Source organism: Lithobates pipiens, unplaced genomic scaffold (assembly GCF_037356315.1).
Source record: "Lithobates pipiens isolate NorthernLeopardFrog02 unplaced genomic scaffold, aLitPip1_a1.2 Scaffold_18, whole genome shotgun sequence".
NCBI classification, from domain to species: domain Eukaryota; kingdom Metazoa; phylum Chordata; class Amphibia; order Anura; family Ranidae; genus Lithobates; species Lithobates pipiens.
This window is the reverse complement of record NW_027507758.1, coordinates 172,173,037-172,187,163: the sequence shown is the minus strand read 5'-3', so window position 1 is coordinate 172,187,163 and position 14,127 is coordinate 172,173,037. Positions and strand designations below refer to the sequence as shown.

Sequence of the window (14,127 nt, the reverse complement as noted above, 5' to 3'; positions counted from 1 at the left end):
GAGTGTATACGCTGCAGCACCCCACGGCTTGTATCGAGTATACAAAACGGTATATTGTATCAGACTATCATTTATTTGGATTGTTTGCTCTCTTTTATTCGAATAGATTGCCAGTACTGTAATATAAATACAATAAAAGATATCCAGGAAGTAGGCGGCTGCTAGTAAACACATTCCTGCCTGTAATAGGGAGAGCTGACTTTGTGTCGTCGGTGTGAGACTCCGCCTAGCATGATGTCATGAATTCGCTGGTCGCTCCATGCAGTGCTCATTGTACTCAGTGAAATAGTTCCTGTATAACGTATATTATAGGGAGGTCACACACAGGTGAGGAGAGTGCGGAGGAGTTCCCATATGTGTGTATGTGCTGGGAGTAGAGACGAGTTATAGCTGATCCTCCTCCTCCTCCTCGGTATTGTAGGCTCTCTGAAGGTGACCTCCACACATTGCAGGGAATTCCACTACACATGATTAGGACAATTTTTAATAATTACATTTGAATTATTTTTCACTGTCATTTTAAATCTGCATTTTTTTTGCTAGAAAAATACTTGGAAACCCCCAGACAGCTCCATAGTTTCTTGAAAGCAGATTTCCTATAAAATAAAATGGTGGCTGCTGCAATTTTTGTTTATCAAATGCAGATTTTCAGGGCAACAAACAAGCTCAAAAATAATTTGGGTAAATAGATACCAAACATGCCAATACTCAAAATGCTGTGCTTCGTGTGTGTGTGTGTATGCTTCCGTGTGTGTGTATGCTTTAGTGTGTGTGTGCTTCTGTGTGTGTGTGCTTCCGAGTGTCTGTTTCCGTGTGTGTGGTTCTGTGAGTGTGTGCATGCGTGCTTCGGTGTGTGTGCTTCCGTGCGTGTGTTTGCTTCTGTGTGTGTTCTTCTGTATGTGTGCTTCCGAGTGTGTGCACTTCCGTGTGTGTGCTTCTGTGTGTGTGTGTTTGCTTCCGAGTGTGTGCTTCGGTGTGTGTGCTTCCATGTGTGTGTATGCGTGCTTTGGTGTGTGTGCTTCCGTGCGTGTGTTTGCTTCCGTGTTTGTTCTTCTGTATGTGTGCTTCCGAGTGTGTGCTTCCGTGTGTGTGTGCTTCTGAGTGTGTGCTTCGGTGTGTGTGCTTCCGAGTGTGTGTTTCCATGTGTGTGCTTCCGTGTGTGCATGCATGCTTCGGTGTGTGTGCTTCCAAGTGTGTGCTTCCGATGCGTGTGTTTGCTTCAGTGTGTGTTCTTCTGCATGTGTGCTTCCGTGTGTGTGTGTGCTTCAGTGTGTTTGCTTCCGAGTGTGTGCTTCGGTGTGTGTGCTTCCATGTGTGTGCTTCCATGTGTGTGTATGCGTGCTTCAGTGTGTGTGTGCTTCCGAGTGTGTGTTTGCTTCTGTGTGTGTTTGCTTCCGTGTGTGTGCTTCTGTGTGTGTGCTTCTGAGTGTGTGCTTCAGAATGTGTGCTTCCGTGTGTGTGCTTCTGAGTGTGAGATTCGGTGTGTGTGTATGCTTCCGTGTGTGTGTATACTTCAGTGTGTGTGTGTGTTTCGGTGTGTGTGCTTCAGTGTGTGTGCTTCGGTGTGTGTGCGCTTCCATGTGTGTTCTTCCGTGTATCTGCTTCCGTGTGTGTGCTTCCAAGTGTGTGCTTCCGTGTGTGCTTCCGTGTGTGTGTGCTTCCATGTGTGTGCTTCCGAGTGTGTGCTTTTGTGTGTTTGCTTCCGGGTGTGTTCTTCTGTATGTGTGCTTCCAAGTGTGTGCTTTGGTGTGTGTGTGTTTCCATGTGTGTGCTTTGGTGTGAGTGCATTCGAGGGTGTGCTTCTTAGTGTGCGATTCGGTTTGTGTGCTTCCGAGTGTGTGCTTCGGTGTGTGTGCTTCTGAGTGTGTGCTTCGGTGTGTATGCTTCTATGTGTGTGTTTCCGTGTGTGTGCTTTTGTGTGTTTGCTTCCATGTGTGTTCTTCTGTATGTGTGCTTCCAAGTGTGTGCTTTGGTGTGTGTGTTTTCGTGTGTGTGTGTTTCCGTGTGTGTGCTTCGGTGTGAGTGCATTCGAGTGTGTGCTTCTGAGTGTGCGATTCGGTTTGTGTGCTTTGGTGTGTGTGCTTTGGTGTGTGTGCTTTGGTGTCTGTGCTTCGGTGTGTGTGCTTCTGAGTGTGTGCTTCGGTGTGTGTGCTTCTATGTGTGTGCTTCCAAGTGTGTGCTTCCCAGTGTGTGCCTCCGAGTGTGTGCTTCCGAGTTTGTGCTTCCGAGTGTGTGCTTCCAAGTGTGTGCTTCCGTGTGTGTGTATACGTCAGTGTGTGTTCTTCTGTATGTGTGCTTCCGAGTGTGTGCTTCAGTGTGTGTGCTTCCATGTGCGTGCTTTGGTGTGAGTGCTTTCGAGTGTGTGCTTCTGAGTGTGTGCTTTGGTTTGTGTGCTGTCAAGTGTGTGCTTCGGTGTGTGTGCTTCCAAGTGTGTGCTTTGGTGTGTGCGCTTCCGTGCGTGTGTTTGCTTCCGTGTGTGTTCTTCTGTATGTGTGCTTCTGAGTGTGTGCACTTCCGTGTGTGTGCTTCCGTGCGTGTGTGCTTCAGTGTGTTTGCTTCCGAGTGTGTGCTTCGGTGTGTGTGCTTCGGTGTGTGTGCTTCCGTGTGTGTGTATGCGTGCTTAGGTGTGTGTGCTTCCTAGTGTGTGTTTGCTTTTGTGTGTGTTTGCTTCCGTGTGTGCTTCTGTGTGTGTGCTTCTGAGTATGTGCTTCTGTGTGTGTGCTTCTGAGTGTGAGCTTCGGTGTGTGTGTGTATGCTTCAGTGTGTGTGTATACTTCAGTGTGTGTGTGTATGTGTGTGTGTGCTTCTGTGTGTGTGCTTCCGTGTGTGTGTGCTTCCGTGTGTGTGTACTTTCATGTGTGTGCTTCCATGTGTGTGCTTCCGTGTATCTGCTTCGGTGTGTGTGTGCTTCGGTGTGTGTGCTTCCGTGTGTTTGCTTCCGTGTGTGTGTGTGCTTCTGTGTGTGTGCTTCCGAGTGTGTGGTTTTGTGTGTTTGCTTCCGTGTGTGCTCTTCTGTGTGTGTGCTTTGGTGTGTGTTTCCATGTGTGTGTGTTTCCGTGTGTGTGCTTCGGTGTGAGTGCATTCGAGTGTGTGCTTCGGTGTGTGCGATTCGGTGTGTGTGCTTCGGTGTGTGTGCTTCTGAGTGTGTGCTTCTGAGTGTGTGCTTCCCTGTGTGTGCTTCTGAGTGTGTGCTTCTGAGTGTGTGCTTCCCTGTGTGTGCTTCTGAGTTTGTGCTTTGGTGTGTGTGCTTGCTAATGTGTGCTTCCGTGTGTGTGCTTCCGAGTGTGAGCTTCCGTGTGTGAACTTCCGAGTGTGTGCTTCCAGGTGTGTGCTTTGGTGTGTGTGCTTCCGAGTGTGTTCTTCAGTGTGTGTGCTTCCGAGTGTGAGCTTCGGTGTGTGTGATTCCGAGTGTGTTCTTTGGTGTGTGTGCTTCCGAGTGTGTTATTTGGTGTGTGTGCTTCCGAGTGTGAGCTTCGGTGTGTGTGCTTCCGAGTGTGTTCTTTGGTGTGTGAGCTTCCAAGTGTGTGCTTCCAAGTGTGTGCTTCTGAGTGTGTGCTTCCCTGTGTGTGCTTCTGAGTTTGTGCTTTGGTGTGTGTGCTTGCTAATGTGTGCTTCCGTGTGTGTGCTTCCGAGTGTGAGCTTCAGTGTGTGTACTTCCGTGTGTGAACTTCCGAGTGTGTGCTTCCAGGTGTGTGCTTTGGTGTGTGTGCTTTCGAGTGTGTTCTTCGGTGTGTGTGCTTCCGAGTGTGTTCTTCAGTGTGTGTGCTTCCGAGTGTGAGCTTCGGTGTGTGTGATTCCGAGTGTGAGCTTCGGTGTGTGTGTGTGCTTCCGAGTGTGTGCTTTGGTGTGTGTGCTTCCAAGTGTGAGCTTCGGTGTGTGTGCTTCCGAGTGTGAGCTTCGGTGTGTGTGCTTCCGAGTGTGAGCTTCGGTGTGTGTGCTTCCGAGTGTGTGTGGGCTCTCATGCGGCACAGATGTGAACCTAACCTTAAAGAATGAACTGTGGCTGAATGTAAAAACTGATACCAAGCTCATGGTTGCAGCCATTGGTTTGTTTTAACCATTTGAAGTCCAGGGTCTTTTAAAACAGCCGAATGGTAAAATCATCTAATAGGCACCCTTTCCTATACACATCTGTATTTAGTCTATATGGCAATGAACATGAAATTAGCACTGAAAAAAAATGAATGATCTATAGTGAACTCCTCATTGTGATATCTACTATAGTACAACTCCTCTAGGCAAGGTGTGTACTAAATCTGGCCATATCATGAATAAACTTTGTCAGGTTCCGGATAAACCAGCTTCAATTTGCTTCATGATTGGCCCTGAGGGCACCACCCTACCTGACAACCTTCAGGCAGGAGCCAGGCAGAAAATTGTTGGCCAAACAGCATCTGCATCCAAAGAGATATAACGGATGTTTTAGTATTTGGTACCGGTCACAAAATCATGTACCTGTAGGAAACAGGTACTGTACAATACCTTTTCGCATAGTGAGGGTCATGATTGAAACCAGAGTGTCCATACTGAGCAATCAATCCTTAGTGTATGCTCAGCTCCTTGGCTGCAACATGTCCCTGATTGTTAGGACACTGTCAGCTGCACAGCATCATTGGTTGCTAAGATTCTGTTGGCTGTGCAGCTGACATAGTCATAGCGGCCAATGACGCACCCCCAGCCCCAGGAGATTCCCACCATTGATCACATATGGCCATTGCCATATTTAGATAATGACAGAAGCCAGCATACCTGGCCTCTTTGTTTACATTCAGCTATCACCGGGGAATCATCGGCTGAATGGGGCCAGGGACGGGGCATGGGTTGTTGGTGTCCTAACAATCCTCTAGTCCTAAGCAGGAAGCACTTATTATAACTTCCCAGCACATATACCCCCCACTCTGAGCAGTGCCATCTATCTGTATGCCAGAGAAATGCCAGAGTTGGTCTTACTTTCCTGCAAGTTTCCTAATCTGCAAACTGGTGGTAATTCTCTTTGAATTTGTTGCAGCCATAGTGCACCCTTCCTGCTCAGAGCACTTTTTGCGATTTGGCACTGCATCGCTTTAACTGACAATTGCGCGGTCGTGCGACGTGGCTCCCAAACAAAATTGGCGTCCTTTTTTTCCACAAATAGAGCTTTCTTTTGGTTGTATTTGATCACCCCTGCGGTTTTTATTTTTTGCGCTATAAACAAAAAATTTGCGACAATTTTGAGAAAAAAACGCATTATTTTTAACTTTTTGCTATAATAAATATCCTCCAAAAATATATAAAAAATATTTTTCCCAGTTTAGGCCGATACGTATTCTTTTACATATTTTTGGTAAAAAAAAATCGCAATAAGCGTTTATTGATTGGTTTGCGCAAAAGTTATAACGTCTACAAAATAGGGGATAGTTTTATGGCATTTTTCTAAATGTTTTTATTTTTTGCTAGTAGTGGTGGCGATCAGAGATTTTTATCGTGACTGCGACATTATGGCGGACACATCGGACAATTTTGACAATTTTTGAGACCATTGGCATTAATACAGTAAACAATACTTTAAAATTGCATTGATTACTGTAAAAATGTCACTGGTAGTGAAAGGGTCAACCACTAGGGGGCGGGGAGGGGTTAAGTGCGTCCTAAGGTAGTGTTTTTAACTGACTGGGGGATGGGCTTGTATGACGTGGACATTGATCGCTGCTCCCGATGACATGGAGCAGACGATCAGTGTCCTGTCATTAGGTAGAACGGGGAGATGTTGTTTACATCGGCATCTCCCCATTCTTGAGCTCCGTGACACGATTGCAGGGTCCCGCGGGCACGGTGCTCGTGGCAGGCGCGCGCACGGCGGGAATTTCAAAGTAACGTACGGGTTCTTTACTTTGCCCAGCCGTGCCCTTTTGCCGACGTATATATGCCGACATTGGTCGGCAAGTGGTTAAAGTGTGGTAATGTTATGCCCTTAGCTCAGGAATGTAAATCATTTGTAGCTCGGGAATGTAAATTATTTGTAACAATGCGCTAGAGGGAGATAGTTCTGTAAACAAAGGCACACTACGTATATTGTCATAGTTTCACAAATTTCTGTGCAATTTCATTTACAGAACAGTCTCCCTCGGGTGCAGTGTTAGCCTGTGAAAAATTGCTGTGTGAATGTCTCTCAAGCATGCACCCAGCTGTTGAAAATAATCCATGTAATTTGTGTAAATATGCTTACGTCCTGTGATTATCAACTCCATCTACTGGCCATAATGTGATATTCACCTGGGGTAAGTCAGAAAAAGTCAGAAAAATAGAGCAGGCATAAATTATGAACACAGAAGAGTAGAACCGTGAGAAAAGAGATGGATGAGCCATGAGGGTGTAAACTGGGGCTGGTGTGTTCAATCTGAAGAAAGACTTTTACAGATAGTAACTATAGGCACATAACAAACTGTAGCATGTTCACACTGTTCACAAAGTTGCAATATACACTTAAAAGAGAAGTTCGGGAATAAAAAAAAAAACACCTGCACTCACCTGCTGCATCTGTCCCCAGCCGCTTCTATGACTGAGAACTGAGCGATCAAAGACTGCTGATCACTTCAGGTTTTTGATGGCTCAGTTCTAAAAACTGAAGCGCTCAGGAGGAGAACATGTACTAACAATCCAATGTTAGTACAGCGATCTTTCTCGCTGATCTATTGTGTTTTGACAGGGGAACTGGCCCCCTGCTAGAACACACCAGTCAGCCATTGGCTGAGAGCGCTGATTGGATGCCAATCTGCAAACTTTTTTCGGTCATGCCCCTTCGACAGAAGCTGGGCGTTCAGCTGGCTTCTTTCGGACCGGCTGCCGTATACTCAGGCTGGATGAGAGATGTTTTTTTTTTTCAAACCAGCCGATACCGCCCAATATTCGATCTGTGTGTCTTCAGTTAGCAGATTGTCAGTTACTGGCTCTCTGCTATACCCTTCCAGTGCTCACTGGACTGCTGAGCTGTGGAGGGGGCGGGAGCGGCTGGCTCAGTCACCCAGAGGCTCACTGAGAGGCTGAGCCAGCTGCTGGTACAGGCATTAGGATGGAACTCAACTGTAAAGTTCTGATCTTTCCTGAGCCTGGGCCGGTTGAGTGATGTTAGCTGACAGCAGACTTTAGCAGGAGTTCAGAACGAACTGCACTCCTGTAATCCCTAGGAGGAGTATAGCCAAAAAACCTTTGGCCATACTTCTCCTTTAAGCTGGTCATAGATGGATCGAAATGTGTCCAGTTTAGTGGGGACCAAACAAATTTTGATCCATGTATGGGCAGGCTGGTTGCACTATAGAGAGAAAATCTCCCGCTTTCAGAATACAAAAGCTCCATGGGAGGGAATCTAGCAATTTTCTTTCCTGCAACCCATGGTTGCAGGAAAGAAAATAGCTTAATGTATGGCCCGATTTAGTAAGGCATAGTTTTGCAGGAGTATATAACTCAGTAATGGCACAGTATTGTAGAGTGGCATTGTTCCAGGTCTACCCTATTTACCAGAGAACAGCTTCTGCTGGAGGGGTGGTGAACTGAAGTATAAAATAGCAGCTCTCTATGTTGCTGAAGAGATTTCCCAATTTGCTGCTCTGGGTAATGGAACGTCTGTGGAGAACAAATGGTGTCCTTGTATTGCCCCTGCTTGACCAGGAACCTCTACCTGCACCGTTACTCCCTAACAAGTTGAGTTTCTGTCCCTCACCTGACCACTCGCTCCAGGCAGCCCAATTTATAGAGTGCTACCAAGATGGCTGCCAGGGGTCATCAGAAGTTACAACCTCTGTAACAAATATAGGATCTCTCAAGGAACAATCTTCCTCTAAGGATCCCACTTCATTGGTAAAGTGCCGCCTACTGAATTAAGGCCAAGTTGCACCTGCCTTCAAGGATGTGAAGCTTAACCACTTAAAACTGGGCACTTTCACCCCCTTCCTGCCCAGGCCAATTTTCAGCTTTCAGTGCTGTCACACTTTGAGTGACAATTGCGCAGTCATGCAACACTATGCGGATATGACATTTTTATCATTTTTTTAGACAGATAGAGCTTTCTGTTGTTTGTATTTAATCCCCACTGCGTTTTTATTTTTTCTAAACAGAAAAAAAAAGACAGGATTTTATTTTTTTAGTTTCTGTTATAATATTTTGCAAATGAGTAATATTTCTTCTTCACTGATGTGCGCCGATTAGGATGCATTGATGGGTACTGATGAGGCTGTACTGATGAGGTTGCATTGATGAGGCTGTACTGATGAGGTTGCACTGATGGATACTGATAAGCTGCACTGATGGGCACTGATAGGCAGCACTGATAGGTGGCACTAATGGGCATTGATAGGTGGCACTGATAGGCAGCACTAATAATCAGGACACTGAAGATCAGTGCCCGGATTATCAGTGTAAACTGTATACATAACAGTGTAACCTTGCTGGTTATCAGCACTCCTTTCCTTACACAGACACAGCACGTGGGGAAAGGACTGCAGATAACTAGCAAGTCTGTTTACATGTGATCAGCTGTGATTGGACACAGCTGATCACATGGTAAAGAACTACTGTGATTGGCCCTTTACCCTGATCTGTGATCACCTGTGTCCAAAGGAAACATCACTCACAGAGCACACCTGATGCGCACCACAGTTGGCGAGCAGGGGGTGGGGTTCTGGGAGGGTGCCCATAGACGCTGTAGCTGTCTTTTGGCTATAGCGTGGTACTGAAGTGGTTAAAGTGATACTAATGGTACACATTTTTTTTTAATAACAGCTTGTCATATTTACCTGCTCTGTGCAATGGTTTTCCACAGAGCATTCCCGATCCTCTTCTTCTCATAGCAAGCCACTTAGGGGCACTTGTGCATGCTTGTCCTGAGCTCAGCTCCCTCTTCAACAGCAGCTGGAGCCAATGGCTCCCACTGCTGTGTCTGAGCCAATGAGGAGGGAGAGAGCCGAGAGAGCAGTGCACATTGCTGGATCCAGATCGTGCTCAGGTAAGTATAAGGGAGGCTGGGGGAGGGGACTGCACAAAAGTTTTTTGCCTTCATGCATCTTCGTGCTTTTCTCCAAAGGACAGTAAGGGCCGGTTCATACAGCGGGCGATGCGAGGCGACACGACTCGCCTCGCCTCGCTCCCACAAGTCGCCCCCGTTCTGTACAATGGAACCGTTCTGAGAGGAGCGACTCGAGTCGCTCCGACTCAGAAAAAAGGTTCCTGTACTACTTCTGGGCGACTTCAGGGGCGACTTGCATTGACTTCTATACAGAAGTCCTCTGCAAGTCGCCGCTGAGGTCGCCGCAGGTCGCGGCGAGGCAAGTCGGAGACGCCTCGCCGCGCCTGCAGTGTGAACCGGCCCTTAGGAGAAGACCAGAGAGGAAGTTGGAGCATGCTGAGGATGTAAAGCCGAATTGGTAAAGGAACTCTTCAGTGCTTATAACAAAAAATATGGAATACTCTTCTTTTTATAATATATATCACATATATCTTTCACTTTACTTTTAGGTATGTTGTAAAAGAAAGCTTAACATAATAAATCACCGGGGTACATGGGCAGGGTATACAATTTGAGCATAGTGATACGTGTCTATGTTTTTTGTGCTTTCTCTAATCTCTAAATAACTGTTCTGGTTCCAAATGCATTTCAGTTTTCATCTTGAATGGATTTTTCATGGTAAACATGGAGTTATCGTTGCATAAAAGTACACAGCATGAAGAACACCCTGCTTTATATAGAAATAAGTCGAGCTGAATTTAGGTTACGACGGTTGGAGATCATAAAGATAAAAAAAGTTTCACATGATTTAAAATTGCTGCTAAAAAGGAAAAATATCTTTGTGGTAACAAGACAATTATCTAAAATGGTAACTTTTGCACTGCATCCTTTAGATAAATGAACTGTACATGAGATATTGTGATCTTCACAGTGCAGAAACTAAATATAATGCTGCCAGAAGGAAGACAAAAAAAATTACTTTGTTTCATGTAAGAAATATTTTATTGACAATAGTAAAAAAAAAAAACATTGTGTCCTTACAGTCATATTTAAATAGGCTGAACTAAAATAGTTTTTATAGTAAAACACCTAAAGTGGAACTAAGCCTAAAATTTTATTTAATGCAAGCAATAAAAAGCATTTCTTTATTGCAAAAGAGATATGGACCCAGAAGATTGCTATTACACTGATAGTAGCAGTGACTACTACAATGATTTGCTGCTTGCTCAGGTATGAGATAGGCATACTTACATTGCTTCAAACTGGATTGGTGTATCTATGCAACAAAATTCATACCTAAACTCCAGCTTTGATTTGGACGAGAGGCGTGCAGGAAGTTAGGACATTTTTTTTTTTTAAATGTACAGAAAGTTGCTTTAGCACATATTAAAGCTACACAAAAAGTATTAATACAGCCTCTAAGGCACACTACACAAAAAGTGTTAATCTAGCCTCTAGGGCACCTTTGCCATGCTGCATATCTCAGAGACAGGAATCTACGGATTCCCGCTGCTGGGATTGGCAGGCTGATGGTGGCCTCAGCTATTTGTGCCCAGCAATCACAGCAGGTAATCGAGGCAGGACGCACACAAAGTGTATCATGCAATCCAGGATCTCTGCAAGTGAATAGCTGTGGCTGCCGACAGCCTGTCAGTTCTAGCAGCAGGAATCAGTAGTTTCCTGCCACTGGAACTTGCAGTGTGGCAAAATGCCCATGCAAATGTTACCTTACTGCTTCCATCACACTATTCATTGGCCATCACTGAACTTTCTGATTGGTTTTATTATATAGGGATGTGTTTTTTGTAATATAATTTTATATATAGGGATTGCTTAACTTAAGTCAAGCAAATGCGTGTTGGTGTTCTTGTTTAACAGGTTTGTTTTTACCAGCTTTGTAAAATGGATGTTTTGCATGCAACAAGTTAGCACAAGGATACTACACGTTTAAGGGTGTGGTGGTACTTATAGTTTGCGTTAATAATCTTGGATACATAATTATTTAGGATGCAACAAGCATAATGCTACTACTGGAAGAATAAAGTGCTAGGGTGACACATATTTGTGTATTAGTGACAATAAAAATGGATGGCTTTAGATATGTCAGATTACAAAGTACACATAATGATTGTCTCAAGCATTATGTCATCATTAAAAAAACATTTTGCATATCCATCATATACAGATGTACCTCAAAAAATTAGAATATCATCAAAAAGTTAATTTCAGTAATTCAATTCAAAAAGTGAAACTCATATATTTTATATACCGTAGATGCATTACACACAGAATGATAAATTTCAAGCAGGATTTTTAATACAGAAATGTTGGCTTACTGAAAAGTATGTCCATATACAGTACAGTATGCACTTAATACTTGGTCGGGGCTCCTGTTGCATGAGTTACGGCATCAATGCGGTCTGACGTGGAGGTGATCAGCCTGTGGCACTACTGAGGTGTCATGGAAGCCCAGGTTGCTTTGATAGTGGCCTTCAGCTTGTCTGCATTGTTGGGTCTGGTGTATCTCATCTTGCACTTGACAATACCCCACAGATTCTCTATGGGCCTTTTGGTCAGTGCAGTTTGCCGGCCAATCAAGCACAGTGATACCAGGTATTGGTACTTTTGGGAGTGTGGGCAGGTGCCATGTCCTGCTGGAAAATTAAAGCAGCATCTCCATAAAGCTGGTCAGTAGAAAGAAGTATGAAGTAGGGCTGCGCTGACTTTGGATATGATAAAACACAGTGGACCAACACCAGCAGATGACATGGCTTCCCCCCCAAACATTACACATTACCCTTTACTGTGATCCTTCTATTCTATGTATATTAAAGTGGTTGTAAAGGCACAAGGTTTTTTACCTTCATTCAGTCTATGCATGAAGGAGAAAAACCTCCCAACGCTCCCTAGCCCCCCTAATGCTTACTTGGGCCCCCTTTTTGATCCAGGGATGCTCATGAGAGCCTTGCCTCTCTGGGGACTCACGCTCCTGATTGGCTCTTGGTAGCAGAGGGAGCCATTGGCTCCTGCTGCTGTCAATCACAGCCAATGAGCTAGTCAGGAGATGGAGGGGGTGGGTCGAGCCATGGCTCCGTATGTGAATGGACACACACACACAGAGCCACGGGTTGGGAGTGTGTTGCTGTGGGGGCACCCAGCAGGAGGGAGGAGCCAGGAGCACTGGCATGGGACCTGAGAAGAGGAGGCTCTTGCACAGAGTAGGTAAGTATAACATGTTTGGTATTTAAAAAAGCAAAAAATAAACCAAAACTTTAATATCACTTAAACTGAGAAGTTAAAGTAATATTTAACTGAGAAGTTAAAGTTCAACTTACTGTATCTGCTGAGGTTTTGGTGCCGACATCACGCTCCAGCTCGATTCCGGGTGGACAGTGGCATTCAAATGTGAGTTAGTCTTGTTTTACTGTCCTTTATCTGCTATATGCATTTGGATAATGAATACTACACCATTGGAACCTTTTTTTCTTGCTCTTGGTGAGCTTCATTTATCTGCAGTTGGAGGTTTCATAAGGAGAGGTCCTTGTAGTGCCTATGCTGTTAAATTCTTTGTTGGATCAACACACTGCTTTGGGCGTTTTTGCTGTGGTATTGGCAGCTACTCACTCCCATGAGTTTGAAATTCACTTGGTGGTGGAGGATCACAGAAGCACATTTATGAAGATCTGGTGTTACTGATTGATACCTGTTCACTACTATTGGACATTATATTCAGGGCTGGATTAAGAACATTATGGACCTAGTGTTGAGGATTTTGGTGGGGCTTTTTATAAAAAATAAATAAATGAAAATGAAAACAAGTTTTTGTTATAAAAAATTAAATTAAATAGAGAGAGGGAGGATGAGAGAGAGGGAGAGAGAGAAAGGGAATGAGAGAGGGGTGAGGGCAGGGCAGGACTTAGGGTGGTGGGGGCCCTTGGGCTTGAGTCACTTTCGGGCCCTACCTTCTATACATTATCGTATTTATCGGCGTACAACACGAGCCGGCATATAACACGCACCCCAAGTTTAGGCCGCAATTTTAAGGAGAAAATTTTTTAGGAGGGAAGTTTGAGTAAAACTTACATTTAAATGCCCATCAATGCAGCTTGATCAGCATCCATCTGCAGCCTTGCCCATCCATCTGCAGCCTTGTCAGTGTCATTTGCAGCCTTGTCAGTGTAGCCTTGTCATTTACAGCCTTGCCCCAGTGTCATTTGCAGGTTGTCATTGCATTCTTGAAGTTTAATGGCGCCGCCGAGATACAGAGTCCTGTGAATCTCGGCAGCTCTTGGGTCCTCTCGGCGGCTCTCGGGTCCTCTTGGTGGCTCTCGGGTCCTCTCGCAGTCCCGAGCGGAGCTAAGAGTAGTATACTCGGCTCGGCTCACAGTCACGCCCAGTCCCTGTCCCTGTGTTATGTCCATCATAGGGCGGGACTAGGCGTGACTGTGAGCAGAGCTGAGCCGAGTGCACTCGGCTATGTATCTCGGAGGGGCCCCCTATTGGGCGGGGCCCATGGGCTTGAGCCCAGTCAAGCCCAATGGTAAGTCCTGCCCTGGGTGAGGGGTAAGGGAGGGTGGATGAGTGAGAGAGAGAGCATGAGCTTGAGCATGTGTGGGAGTGACAGCAACTCAGCCTGACCAAGGCAAGTGACCGAAGGCACAGAACCCAGAAGGAAGACCGGGTGAAGATGGAAGCACCCAGGACCTGCCAGATTGATCCCTGCACAGCACTGGAGGGCTCAGTCTGACAGTTAAGTGTACCCTAATGTGCGAATATGCTGTGCATACTAGTATATTATGGCATAACCTACCTCAGGGCCTCTAAAAAGTAGTAATATTAGCAAGTTTACTACCGATTTAATATCACAGGATCCCAGGTGCCTCTCATGGGGCCCCCTACTGACCCAGTGACCCTTGGGCAGTGCCCAAGTGCATAGTTGCCAACATTTTTGGAAATATTTTCAAGGACACTTTTTTTTACCAGTGGTATATTTAGAGTAGCTGACATCCACTATGTTCCTGTAAAGATCATAGTAGTAATCACAAAAGGAAATGAGTACTAATAATGGGCAGAACAAATATGAAGACTGAGAAGATTAGTTGAACTAACAAAAGCGTGCCCATTCTAGAGCCGCTAACATTGAGGACATA

The 14,127-nt window shown here is 45.3% G+C and overlaps 1 long non-coding RNA gene across 1 annotated transcript in view; it reads left to right on the top strand.

Annotated features, from left to right (window-relative positions):
• Window positions 1-12,327: 12,327 nt before the first annotated feature.
• LOC143987575 (uncharacterized) overlaps window positions 12,328-14,127 on the top strand; it is a 45,076-nt gene continuing 43,276 nt past the window's right edge. Inside the window, exon 1 of the long non-coding RNA XR_013276664.1 lies at window positions 12,328-12,382. This is a non-coding gene — a long non-coding RNA (uncharacterized LOC143987575). The remainder of the gene's footprint in view (window positions 12,383-14,127) is intronic.